Source organism: Pinus tabuliformis, chromosome 7 (genome assembly GCF_031772625.1).
Source record: "Pinus tabuliformis cultivar Carrire ecotype Pingquan chromosome 7, CPIR1, whole genome shotgun sequence".
In the NCBI taxonomy this organism is placed as follows: Eukaryota; Viridiplantae; Streptophyta; class Pinopsida; order Pinales; family Pinaceae; genus Pinus; species Pinus tabuliformis.
In genome coordinates, this window is record NC_142293.1 from 725,974,806 (window position 1) to 725,988,038 (window position 13,233).

A 13,233-nucleotide genomic window follows, 5' to 3' on the forward strand; every position below is an offset into this window, starting at 1 on the left:
TCCAGTGATAAATTTGAAATTCCCCTATCAACACAGTAATTGTCCTATTCAGAAAATGAGTAACCTGATTGTTCATCAATATTTTGGGACATCCAAATCTTTTCATTATGTTTTCAAATATAAATTGTGCAATTTTCTCTGAACTGAAATCATGGACAAGTTCCACTTCCACCCATCTAGTAAGATTATCCATGGCAATGATTATGTACCTCACTTTTGATCTCTTTGTGACTGGGTTGATTAGTTTGATGAACTCTATTTCACATTTTTCAAATGTCTATAATGTTACCTGTGGACATAGCGACATGTCATCCCTCCTAGACAACTTCTCGACTCTCTGATATATGTCATAGTTTTGGTAAAAATACTTACCATCCTTGTGGAGAGTGGGTCACCAAAATCTTGTGTGAAGGATATTTTTTGCAGTAGCCTTCTCCTCATAATGGCCTTCTACAACTCCTATGTGTGTTTCTGAGAGTATCAATGACCTCTCTTGTTTTAACACACATCTATGAAGTATGCCATCTATGCCAAGATTATATAAGAATCTTGCTATTAGTTGGTAATCTGCAACATTCACTACTAGTTATTTATTCTACACAACTATATATTCCTTTCAATCTACTCATGTACTAACAAATTGAACAATGTCTGTGAAGTAATTATCAACCATCTCTACTACAAATAATTGTGCATTTGCAAAATCATCATCAAGGTTTGCTTCATCTTCCCCAATCAAAATGCATGACAAGTGGCCTAGTCCCACATTGAGTCTTTCGGGTTTTACAATGGCTTCAAAGTAATACTCTTGAAAGAGTAACAACCATTTTCATATTCTCTCCCCCCCCCCGCCCCGCCCAGCAAAACTAGCTTATTAACCAAATATCTCAGTGCATAATGGTCTGTATAGATTTTGAAGTGTGATCCTAATAGGTAATGTAGGAATTTTTATAGTGCATATACCATTTGCCAACCCTTCATGTTCTGTAGTAGTCTAATTTTCCTCAAGTGTCGATATTTATTGACTAGAAAACACAATAGGATGAGCTATATCCCCTTCTCCTAGTTGGTCCAATACAGTGCCAAAGGATATGGATGAGGCATGAACATGCAGATGGAAATATTTTCCCCACTTTGGGAAGACTAAAATTGGCATGGTAGCTAGTTTTTCCTTTAAAGCATCCAAATCCTGTTGGCATTATTCATTCCAATGAAAATTCTTTATTTAACATCTTCTCTAGGGGGATTGTAATATTTTCATACACCCATATGAACTTTATATAGTATCTTTTATGTCCCAAAGTCACACACAACTAGTGTACTGATGTTGGTGGAGGTAAATCTACTATGACCACAATCTTCACAAGATCAACTAATAGTCCTTGTTTGCATACCACATGGCCCAACAAAATGCAAAATGGAAAACATAAAATACACTTCTTCAAATTTAATGATATTTTCAATTGCCAACATCTATCAAGCATAAGGTGCAAAACTTCAATGTGTTTCTTCAATGAACTAAACATTGTCCAATCATTGAGATAAACCTCCAAGAATTTATGTATAAAATCTTAACACAATATTAAAGAAAATAACCTAAGATGTGAGGAGTGGATAATTTTAAAACAATAACATACTATTAAAATGTAGTCTTAAATCTTAAAGAAATAATAGAGAATATTAAAACGATAACCTATGCAAGGATTTGATGCTTTTAAAATATTAACATATAATGTTTCAAACTAATTATTTTGTCATATCTAGATTGTCATATATGTGGGACAATGTTGTCAGTGGAGGTGTAGAGGAAGTAACATTGATACATTGTGTGGTGCGAAGGAATCTTCTTCCTCCGCACCTACACACTCAGCGGAATGTATCAACATTATGGAGATTCATAATAAAAGTTAGATTGATTTATATATAGTTATAAATCTAACAATATTTTCCAATTGGGCTACATTTTTCTAAATTGTTAAAGCCATTTAAATTTATTTGTAATTAACCACATCAAATATAACAATTGAAAATACAACACAAGCAACCAGTAATGCCAATGCTTAGGCATAGTTAATAGTTGGAGTTGCAAATGCAAAAGGTGGAATGTTATGACCACATATTCAATAATTTTAGGATCAGGCTAATGGAAATGTAAAAAATGCATCATATATTGTATTGAGCTACTTGGATTTAGCTTAGCAGCTTGCGTAGTTCGGGTTGGTTGTTCGATTTAAGCCATTTGGACTAATTATTGAGTTGAAGCTCCTCCACTAATAAAAAATAAATTAGAAGCCAAAACAAAACTTGTTTAGGCTTTATCCAAAGTCAATTCTACTATGGTTCAAGAAATATCAAATGAGGGTCAAATTGGAACATTGTTGGTTTAGCGTTGAAAATTGGGGAATGGAGAAGTATAGAGAAATCATCATTCTTTGCACTCCTGCACTCGGTCAACAAATAAATACTTGAATGATTATGAATTGAGTGACATAATCAAATAAAAATACAACGCAAGCAACCAGTAATGTCAATTTGTAGGCAGAGTCATTATTTGGAGTTGCAAATTAAAAAGGTGGAATGTAATGAGAAAATGTTGACTTTGCATAAACATGCAAGACATGGCCAAATTATTTATATCTTTAGCGGTTCAGGGCAACTGCTATAAAAATTGCAAAGTGTGTAGAAACCTATAAGTATCATGTATACCGACATGATTAGGGTTCCTGAATAACCATAAATATTGATATTCTAAATAATTCTTCCTTTACACAATCAAAGTTCATGAGGTTAGTGTACATGGCGCCATAAAGCCACAACTATATGCTACTATGAGAACGAAAATCTAAGTTTATATTTGTGACCGCTTTATACAAAACAAAATTTCCAAATTTTATCATTCTCACATAATCTCAACATCTCCTTTAATGTTGGAAATCTCAAATATTATCTCTTTTCTTTTAATGGGTTTTAGCATTCAATTGTTGTATGTCTAAGAAAACACAGGGAAATAGTCATGATTATTGTTATTGGGTAGCAGAAGTCAAGCGTTGATTCAACCATCTTGATTCTTCTTAGCGTGTAAGTATCCCTAGCTTTCATTGTGTGGAGTGCAGAGGTGGCTTCACACTCCACACTTTTTTTTCCACATTCCCACAATGAAATCCAACAAACTATTACACTCGTGATATGATAAATTACGGAAAAATTATGGAAATGAAGCGTTCTTTAATAACGACAAAAAGTGGACCTCACACAAAGAGGAAAGGACTATGTTGTGTTGCAGCTATTAATTAATTCATTAAGGTTGTGCCTCTTTATTTAGGGCTTGCATTTTTTCATTATTCAAGAATTCCTACATTTCTACAATATGTTTTTATTTGTGCCTTTGCACCTTCATACCCTGCATAATGAAAGCCAATTTCAAATAACTTTCCTCTGCATCTCTGTACTCTGCATAATGAAGCCACTTTTACATAGCTTCATCCACACATCCGCACTCTGCAAAATTTCCACAGTGCGCACATGGAAAGCTTTTTCCGCACCTCTACATTTCCAAATAGAAACCACTAATAAATTGATTAATCTATAATATGTGGAAATTCATGTGGAGATATACAACACTACAAAAGAAATTGGTTGGTGGTGGTGATGTTTATATTCTCCTCGTCCTTGTATAATTCTAGTAGCCGCAAGTGAGGGTCAGAAGATGTGTTGATAGAGTTAGTTTGTTGGTAGCTATTGAGATTCAAGAAAAACCATTCAAAAATTAGCACAAACAATGAAAGGGAAAATGAATTTCTAGTCTTTGGATATTTAATGGCAATGAAGGATTCATTGACATTATTATTTGTATATAAGAAAACAAATTATTATTATAAGTACTGTACAAGAAAACAAGAATTTCACATTGCAATTTGCAGAGTGTGGAGGTGCAAGAGTGCAGAGAAAGCACAATGAAATATTTCTCCACACTTAGTTTATATGTGCACATCAAAGATGTGGAGGCTAGCTGGAAGTGGGCACTAGTACCATTCTCATATAAGCGCAAATAAAACAAACCTAATAATGTCAATAATATCATTCTCCTTTAGATGAAGAAATGACAGTGACGTGACATTTCCTAAGGAGTCTAGGATGCTAAAGTCCATAGCTAATAAATTCACCACATGACCTCAGTTGTTCTAAAACCCTAATGTGAAAGTTTTCCAACACCAATCAATGGATTTTGTAAAAGGTCCCTGTTTATCATGATTCTTCTTTTTCTTAGTTGTGCTATCATGTTTCTTTGGAGGTGTGGAGAAACCTTTCATTGTGCAAAGTGTGGAGGTGGCTTTCATTGTGCGAAATGCAGAGGTGCGGAGTGCAGAGTGTGGAGATGGCTTTCATTGTGCGGAATGTGGATATGTATAGGAAGAGTGTGTGTAGGTGCGAATAACGATAGATTGTGGAAATAATTGCGAAAATATATCATTCTCAAATAACAACAAAACATGGACCCCACACTGCCTTAATCAATTAATTAGCAGTAGAGGAAGGGACTATGCTACATTGCAACTATTAATTTTGATTTATTCACATTCATTTTGAATAATTTTGGATTGTATGCTTAGTTTAATATGCCAAAAGGATTAAGATTATGCATTTCTTAAAAGTTTTCAAGAAGAAATAACTCAATAGACATAATTTTTACATGCAATTTAATTTGTACTCTTGATATAACAAATGATGATTATGTTGTAAGTGGTGCAAAGAAATAAAGTTGTCTGATTTTGAATTGCATAAGTTGTTTATTATTAATCAACTTGTATTCTTTTAATGATTTAACTTGTGCCTTTGATAATTATGGAAAAATGGAAGAAAGGACTATCATTAAACCTAGAGAGTTTTTTCACAAACACAATGTCATTACCGAACATTACCTAAAGTGCCATCTATTGCTCCCTCTATCACATGTAAAATGATTCCAACCCTCCAAAGGTCCCAATAATAAATGATAAGGAGAACATAGATATTTTAAATTCAAAATTTCATGTCTCCACAAGGTGATGACCATATAAGAGTTATTTCCATATAGATACATGTTGTAGGGTCTAATTGAGAATGAAAATGCTACCAACCTCTCATGGAAATCATGGAAATATGATGTGATTAGGTAGTTAAACATTGCTTCTATTAAAAGGATACAAATGTTTTTCTATCCCATAGTGCCCATAAGCATAGGGTGTTTGCAAGAATTTGGGAGATTACATGATGTCCATAACATTGTAAATAATTGTGGCTCCTAACCAAATCCTTTCAAACAAATGTAAGGAAAGTGTACTTGATTAGGAACTAACAAGGGGAAATATAAGACATATCAACACTCATGAACCACTTGTATTGGAGGTTAGACACCTGGTGCATATGGCTAAGATGGATCCCAGTCATGCATGATGTGCTCAGGTATCAAATGATAGTTAACTAGGTTGACCTAATATCCAAAAACCTTTCTCAATGCATTGAGAAGCTAAAACCATTAGATAAAAATCACACCCAAATTTTACATAACATCCTACCTTATGGATTTCATGTGTAGCTACACAAATTTCTCTACCTTTTAACCCACTTGGAAACCTACCTTTGCACAAGTACACTCTAGTTTCAAGGAATTTATATAACCATATATGTGCATGAACATCCCACCATAGGTGACTTTTTCCTAGCCCCTATGTATGGGTGGAACCATTTTAAGAAGTTCCCACATTTCTCACTAGAATCCATTGAGATGTTTAAGAATATTGGGGAGTGGTACTTATTGGAAATAAGTTGCTACATTAGGGTATACAAGGTGTCCACTTCTCCTCACAGTTTTCCCAAGTGCACACCAACTTGATTGCTAATATAAGAGATAGACTTTTAGACTCCATTACTAGGGATAAACAATGACAATGACAAAAAGAAAGAAAGAACTCTACACAAACTTGCCTATAAAAATTTAAGGTTATTATATTTTCGTCTTAGCACATGGGGAAAAATTATCCCTCAATTTTGATACATATGGTCTCTACTTAGAGCCAATCAAAGTCGATGAATCTCATTAAGTAGTTGAAAAGTTCTTTGTATCTAAATCCTTGGTTTAGAATTTTTTCCATAAGATAAACAAGTAGGAAAAACTATACATAAGAGATTTGGATTATGCAGAGGTGGAAGAAAGGAGAAAGTGCATATAAATTCTCGCAACTTCACCCCTAATAGATTCAAGGCCATAATTTTATATCCTTATGGCATTTTCACCATATTCATTACAGTCACTACGTAATAGGAGAAAAGCTCCAAGATTGGAAAATAAACCTCTATGGTCAACATTTCAACATATGTGCTAGGAGCTTGGTGACATGAAAGAAGTTGGGCTAGGTGGCATTCAAATTATTGAAGAATCTAGATGCTCAATTCCCAAGGAGTGTTCGAAGGAGAAGAATTTGGTCAAAATACATAACAACCATCTTCTATTATGTGATGGGAAAATCACACCTAAGGCTATTGTTTAGAGTAAATGGTATGAGGGTGCCATAGTGGAAGTAATAACCAATGCAATTGAGTTAAAATATTGTTTCATAGAGAAGTTAATGAATCCTAAGTCCAACAAAAAAGAAAAGTGTTAGGTTGACACCTTTGGATTCAACTACATGCTTCACAATTTCAAAAGGGTGTCTTTTAACAAGAAGTGAAATGAAAAGTAGAAAATGGAGGTCCAAATAATTGAAGAATGTATGATTCTAGAATGCGAACAATGCACATCCTCTAGCAATATGAGCATCAAGGGTCTCATTTTCTTAGTTTTCCTATGCAAAGTTGAATAAATGGCATACCAACTCTTAGCCATGAGTAAAGAAAATGATGAGTTGAAAGAACAACTTAGGAATCATAATCTTATATGGAGGGTTAAATTACATTTATAAGAAAAGTCATGACACTACAAGATAATCTTATCTATTTGGTGAATGTGTATTTCACCACTCTCAATGGCACATGCACCCCTTTGGATTTAGTGATATAATTCAACCATTAAGTTGGTGAGAAGATAGTTGACATCATATAGTGATATTCCTAAACAATACAAAACATTCAATTGAAGGATCCATCCATTCCAATCCCAACTCATATTGATATACTAAGTTCATCTAATGATATTAAATTGCATGCATAAATGGATTTTGAACATTAAAGTGTGCAAGTTGCATGAAGCAAAGCACTTAGCCTCCTAAACAAAATGCCAAATGTTTCAACAAACATTCAAGTCATAAGGGGCTTGCTAGCATATCCATTGAAATATCCTGATGAAAAAACTCTCACTCTCAAGTAATTCAAAGAAAAATTCATCCAGAGGATACACTCTACGAAATTCAATGTTAATAAAATCCCAAGTATAAATGAAGTAGTCTAGGAATATTTCAAACTACTTTACATCAAACATATCAAGAGACTAAGGTGTTCACATGATGAGTTAGCTAGTAAAAGGATAAATGTGGAACTTAGATTGACTAGTCTTAAGCCAAGGATAGCAAATGGGTCTAGTGCACATGGTGTCAATGATGTAAGATCGATTATAAAAATCTTAGAACCATGTTAAATTATGCAATTAATAATTTTTACTTTAATATTATATGGAATTGTTTTCATATGTTTAATAAAAAAAATATTTTACTAATTCAATTATATTTCATAATTTTAGTGGTAAATTGAATATTTTACATTATTTTCATTTAAAAAATAATAATGAAAAACATTATAAGCATTTTTAACAACTAAAATATATTTGGGCCTGGAGTATGCCCTGAAACTGCTTCTTCTTGGCTAAGAGCTTGTCTTCCTCGGACATAAGGAAACAGGTTAACGATGCAAGACCCAAAGGCATCTAGCAAGAGTGAAAGCCCGTCCCCTTACAGACAACCAGTGGGTTATTCCTAGTGGCATGGTTTTTCTTGAATAACGGTGATGAGTCAACTTTCATTTGCCAGTGATAGTTGTCCTCATTGTTGGTTTGACAATTGAGTTATGATAGGTTTCCCCACTGTGTAAAAAAACAACTTCAATATATTGTATGTTATGAATTTGTCATCTTTTATTGTATTGAAATATTTTTGTGCTACTATTCCATTGGAATATATGAAAAACACAATAATGACACATTTAACTATGGAATTGTGCCCCAATATTAAATAATTTGGATAGGTGTATTGAGATAATAATACAATTATGGAGACATGAATGCTAAGTGAGTATTTGCACATAACCTGAAACCCATTTTAAAAATTTTGAAATACCGAAATTAAATATCACTAAAAATTTATACCAATCTTAAAAGATTCATTTACTATCATTATGAAAGTTTTTATGATTATTACAAGTATTTGATATTTGTAATAGTATGGTATTTGATACATATTCTATGTTTAATGAAAATCATTGAATACAAAAATAATGAGAATGTGAAAAAATATTTATTTGTATTATTGAATGTTTTGAAACTCAATAATTATGCATCTTATACATTTGTTATTTTCAATATGTGTATAATAAGTTGTGCTTATTTTTCTAGAGTATACTATGAGTTTAGAGAGTAAATTAACAATGAAAAATTTACTAATTCGAGCTTTTATACTCTCATATTTACAATATGATTTTACAGTTTGAAATTTGATTTGCATTTTCGAAATTTAGTTTTGTGATTTTAAAACCTAACATTAACTCATTTACAACTAGAATTTTCACCTTGAAAATTGAGCAAGTATTTTTCATTTTGGAAACACCAATTATTTCTTATCTCAAAAGGGGCTTAGATTGAAACTAATTTAAAAACTTCATAAAAAATTCATTGCAACCAAAAAAATTATATAAGGTAGGGATGAGGTGAGACGATATGCATAATGCATTGTGTCTTCCCTTAGCTGCCACCATGCACAATGTCCCGCCCAATGCAAAATGTATTTCCCCTCCCCCCACCATGCACATCATATACCCCCATCCCTAACACACAACTACTTACATAATTCACAGATGTCTTCCTCCACTCCCACTCCAAAACTACTTCCCAAATTCCCAAACTCCCATCTTTTTTTGTAATGCATGTGTTCAACAAAATCACATCTTATCTTAGTCATCCCCATGGATCTAATGCCTTCAATTCATTGTAACATTTGAGAAAGGTCAAAAAAAACAATAATAGAATGGGTGACATAGAAGAGATAAGAAATAAATCATGATTTTAATGTGACTAAGAAGGAGGTTATAGAGTTATTCGAAGGAAATGGAAATGACATATTTGGTGAGGAGAATAGATTGAAATAAAAAAAGAGCTAGAAGGAAGGAGAAAAAGATTGATGGTTTATAGAAAAGGAGAATGACATATGAAAAGATGAGCTATTTGGATTAAATAAAGGTGATATCACCCTTAGGTGCCACAAGCTTCCTTAACCCATCAAGAGATTGCTCCAGTTTCTCAATTAAGGATATTGGTGTTAACGATGTCTTTGACCTTTCTCCCTGTGAAGGTTTCAAGCCCAAGTTTTGTGGGCAATTTAACATATTCCTCTACAGGCATTGTATTCCCCAACCCTAGAGAATGTAGGAACTCCAAAAAAAACAGTCTTCAAAACTTCCAGAACTTTCCCAAACTCCCATTGAAGCTCCCGCTGAAAAAGTAACGTTCTCATACAGTGCCAAAACTCCTTGTAGAAAAGAACCATTGAAATAGGTTTTACACGTCTCGAACGCAGTTCCCACGTAACAAAACAAAATTTCCACTATTTTCCAACCAAATTTGTGATTTGGTTATACCACTCTGTTCATATTTTAGGGTGGCGGTTTCGATTGATTATCGTACTGTACTTGTACTATCTAGCCCATTCTAGTCTATCAAACTGGGGCCCGACATGTTGAAATAACGCTTATATTTGATGAAGAGAATAAAAACAAAAGAAAAGAGATTCCTGACACGAAATTCGGTGACGACAAAAAAGAGCATCCGGTTGGAAAAGTTTACGTAACGCTTATAATTGATGAAGAGAATAAATTGATAAAAAGAATTAAGGAAAAGAAAAAACAAAAGAAAAGAATACTGACACGAAATTCGGTGACGACAAAAAAAGAGCATCAGGTTGGAAAAGTTTACGAACACAATTTATAAATTATGGAGTTCTACAGCTCCCGACAACCAGGTTGAGACTGAGACTTAGACTAAACACTTCAAATCTGTCATGGCTCGACTAGCGTGTATAGAAATTGATTTGGTGATGGGAATCTTATGGTTGGCGTTCGAGAATGCGGTGGCCACTTCTGCGGAGCTTCAATGGCTCGGGGACTTTCGCTACTTGAAGGAAGTCACAGTTACAAGGGCGATAGAGATCCTCCTGGCCGTGTGCTGTATGCTTGGCGGAGGGCTCTTTCTTATCACTCGCCAACGACATTCCAGCCACCAGTGTTATCTGGTGGACTTCGCTTGTTACAAGCCGCCAGCGGAGCGACAGGTTAACACGGAGCTGAGCATATATTTTTCGGGGATGCAAGAACCCATAAATGCAGATAATGCGAATTTTCAGTGGAGAATATATCGGCGATCGGGGCTGGGGGAAGAGACGTGCCTTCCCCGCTGCTATTTCAACGATGAAATGGTGGCGACCTTGGAGGAGGCGCGGGTGGAGATGGAGGAGTGCATGGTGACCGTTCTGGACGAGCTGTTCAGGAAGACGTGCGTGGAGCCGTGGGAGATCGACATTGTCATCGTCAACGTCTCCACTTTCGGGCCGGCGCCGTCGCTGACAGCGTGGATCGTGAACCGCTACAAGATGAAAGAGAACGTGAAGACCTTCAATCTCTCCGGCATGGGTTGCAGCGCCAGCCTCATAGCAGTGGACATGGCCAAGGACCTTTTTAAGGTCTACCGCGACTCCTATGCTCTGGTAATCGGCAGCGAGAACATAACGGCCAACGGGCATTATGAGGGCAATAATAAGTCCATGATGGTCACCAAGTGCCTTTTCAGAGTTGGTGGCTATGCATTGCTTCTGTCCAACAAAGGCAACGACGCAGCTCGCGCAAAGATGAGGCTCTTGCACGCCGTCAGGACGAACGTGGCCGCCGTGGATGAGGCCTACGACTGCGTGATGGTAAAGGAAGACGACCAGGGGATCTCTGGTGTTTTCCTCGGCCCGTCACTCATGGACGTGGCGGGAGACGCTGTGAGGAAGAACATGGCCACCTTGGGCCCCAAAGTGCTCCCCATAACGGAGCAGCTCTACTACGCCTACAATATGATATGCATCAAGGCCTTGAAGATGAATCTGACGCCTTATATTCCTAATTTCAGGCTCGCCTTCCAGCATTTCTGCGTCCATCCCGGCGGTCGAGGTGTGATCAACGCTATCGGGAAGAGGCTGCAACTAACTGACTACGAACTGGAGCCTTCTCGTATGGCGCTGCATCGCTTCGGGAACACTTCTGTGAGCGGGATCTGGTATGAAGCGGCTTACATGGAAGCCCAGCGACGGTTTAAGGTGGGAGATCGCATTTGGCAGATAGGACTGGGCTCGGGATTCAAGTGCAACAGCGCAGTGTGGGAAGTGATGAGAGAAACCCGTCCTCTGGAGATGACTGTTTGGGATGATTGCATCCACAGGTATCCCTGTGATACTCGTAATGATTACCCCGATGATTACTGTAAAAGATGGCTATGACTTGTTACGCCATGGGTACGTGCAATGCACTTATGAAGTGGAAGATCTCCAAACCTCACATCCATATTTATGTAAAATAAGAGGAGTAATGAGAGTTTATGGAAGAGTTGAAAAATCTGTTGATTTATTATTGTTTTTAAGTTAGCTTTCTATTTTCTATTTATTAGTTTTTCAATATTATAATTCATAATCCTAGTTGAATTTGTGAGAAATATAGTTTTGATATTTGTATGAAATTACTTTTTCCAAATTGCTATTATCATATGTGAAAATATAAAAGTATAATAAGTGTTTTTTTTGGATTTAATTATGATAGATTTCATTTTGTTAGTAAAAACTTATTCATAAATTAAATAAGCGGTAAATACAAATAAGCATCCATCCATAGTAATTCAATAAATCCTTACAAAGCTGCCTAATATCAGTCTATATTTTCATTTCATTACAAAAAAAAATTAACAGAATAAACTCCAAAATCCGATGCCATACATCCTGACAGTTTAACTTGAGTGACCCGAAGCTTGGTCCATCCTTCCTCGTTTCTTGACAGCTTCATTTTCAGTCTTGTATCTCTCTGGAGAAAACTGCAGCTCGGCAATGAATGTATCTTCCATCTCCGCTAACTTGCAATGTATTGCTGCCATTTCCGTCCTAACCTCACGCTGGAGCCTATTAATTTTAGCATTGACCATCAACTGTAGAGAACAATGTGCCTTTTCATCCGCTTCCTATCTCGCTTTGAAGCCCAGGTGCATACTCTCTATTGCTGCCATAACTCGATCCAGAATTGTGTTTATATCCACTAGTTCTGAGTCACAAGAGGAGGAACCAACTGTGTCCATGGTGTGTTTTTCCGCCTACGACACCAAGCCTTGCCCTTCGTGAAGATCATAGAGGGATATAAATACTAGTTTTATGAATGTTGACCTGAGAAATCCGTCACCGTAACTAATTGTGTGACTTTTGAAAGACTAACCCATCTCCATTAAATGTGAGCCCAAAATTCCTGGAAGAAACCACTTGGAGATCCTATTTCGAAAGGCTACCTGCTACGACGATGAGAGGGAAATGACTCTGGCATAACACGAATTAAATGTTACTGCCCCAACATTCCATTTATTCTTTTCCCAACATACTGGCGATGCAAAGCGAAAGGGAGAGCACTGGCCAAAGTGTTGAATGTGAGTCGGAACGAATCCACCTTGAGAGAGGATCGAGGTCTAATCATAACGGACGACAGCCAATCCATCCTTAATCGCATTATACTTGCCATTAATTTCCTTCGTTGCCAATGCTTCATACACCATCCATGTTTCCTTCTTATTAATTGATTATGAATTTAAATATTTGATCCCATTATATAGATTTGCATTCTCATGGCAAGGGAGAATATATTGTTCAAGTACCATTTGTTTCTAAGGTTCTTTGGGGTAACATTGCTCCTTAACTTGCTAACATATCTATTAAGGAATTCAAGTTCTTGAAAACATGCTTAATTTCTACTTTCACAAATTGGAGTTGG

The 13,233-nt window shown here is 35.9% G+C and overlaps 1 pseudogene; it reads left to right on the plus strand.

Annotated features, from left to right (window-relative positions):
- Positions 1-10,209: 10,209 nt before the first annotated feature.
- Positions 10,210-11,838, plus strand: LOC149249589 (3-ketoacyl-CoA synthase 9 pseudogene; annotated as a pseudogene).
- Positions 11,839-13,233: the final 1,395 nt, after the last annotated feature.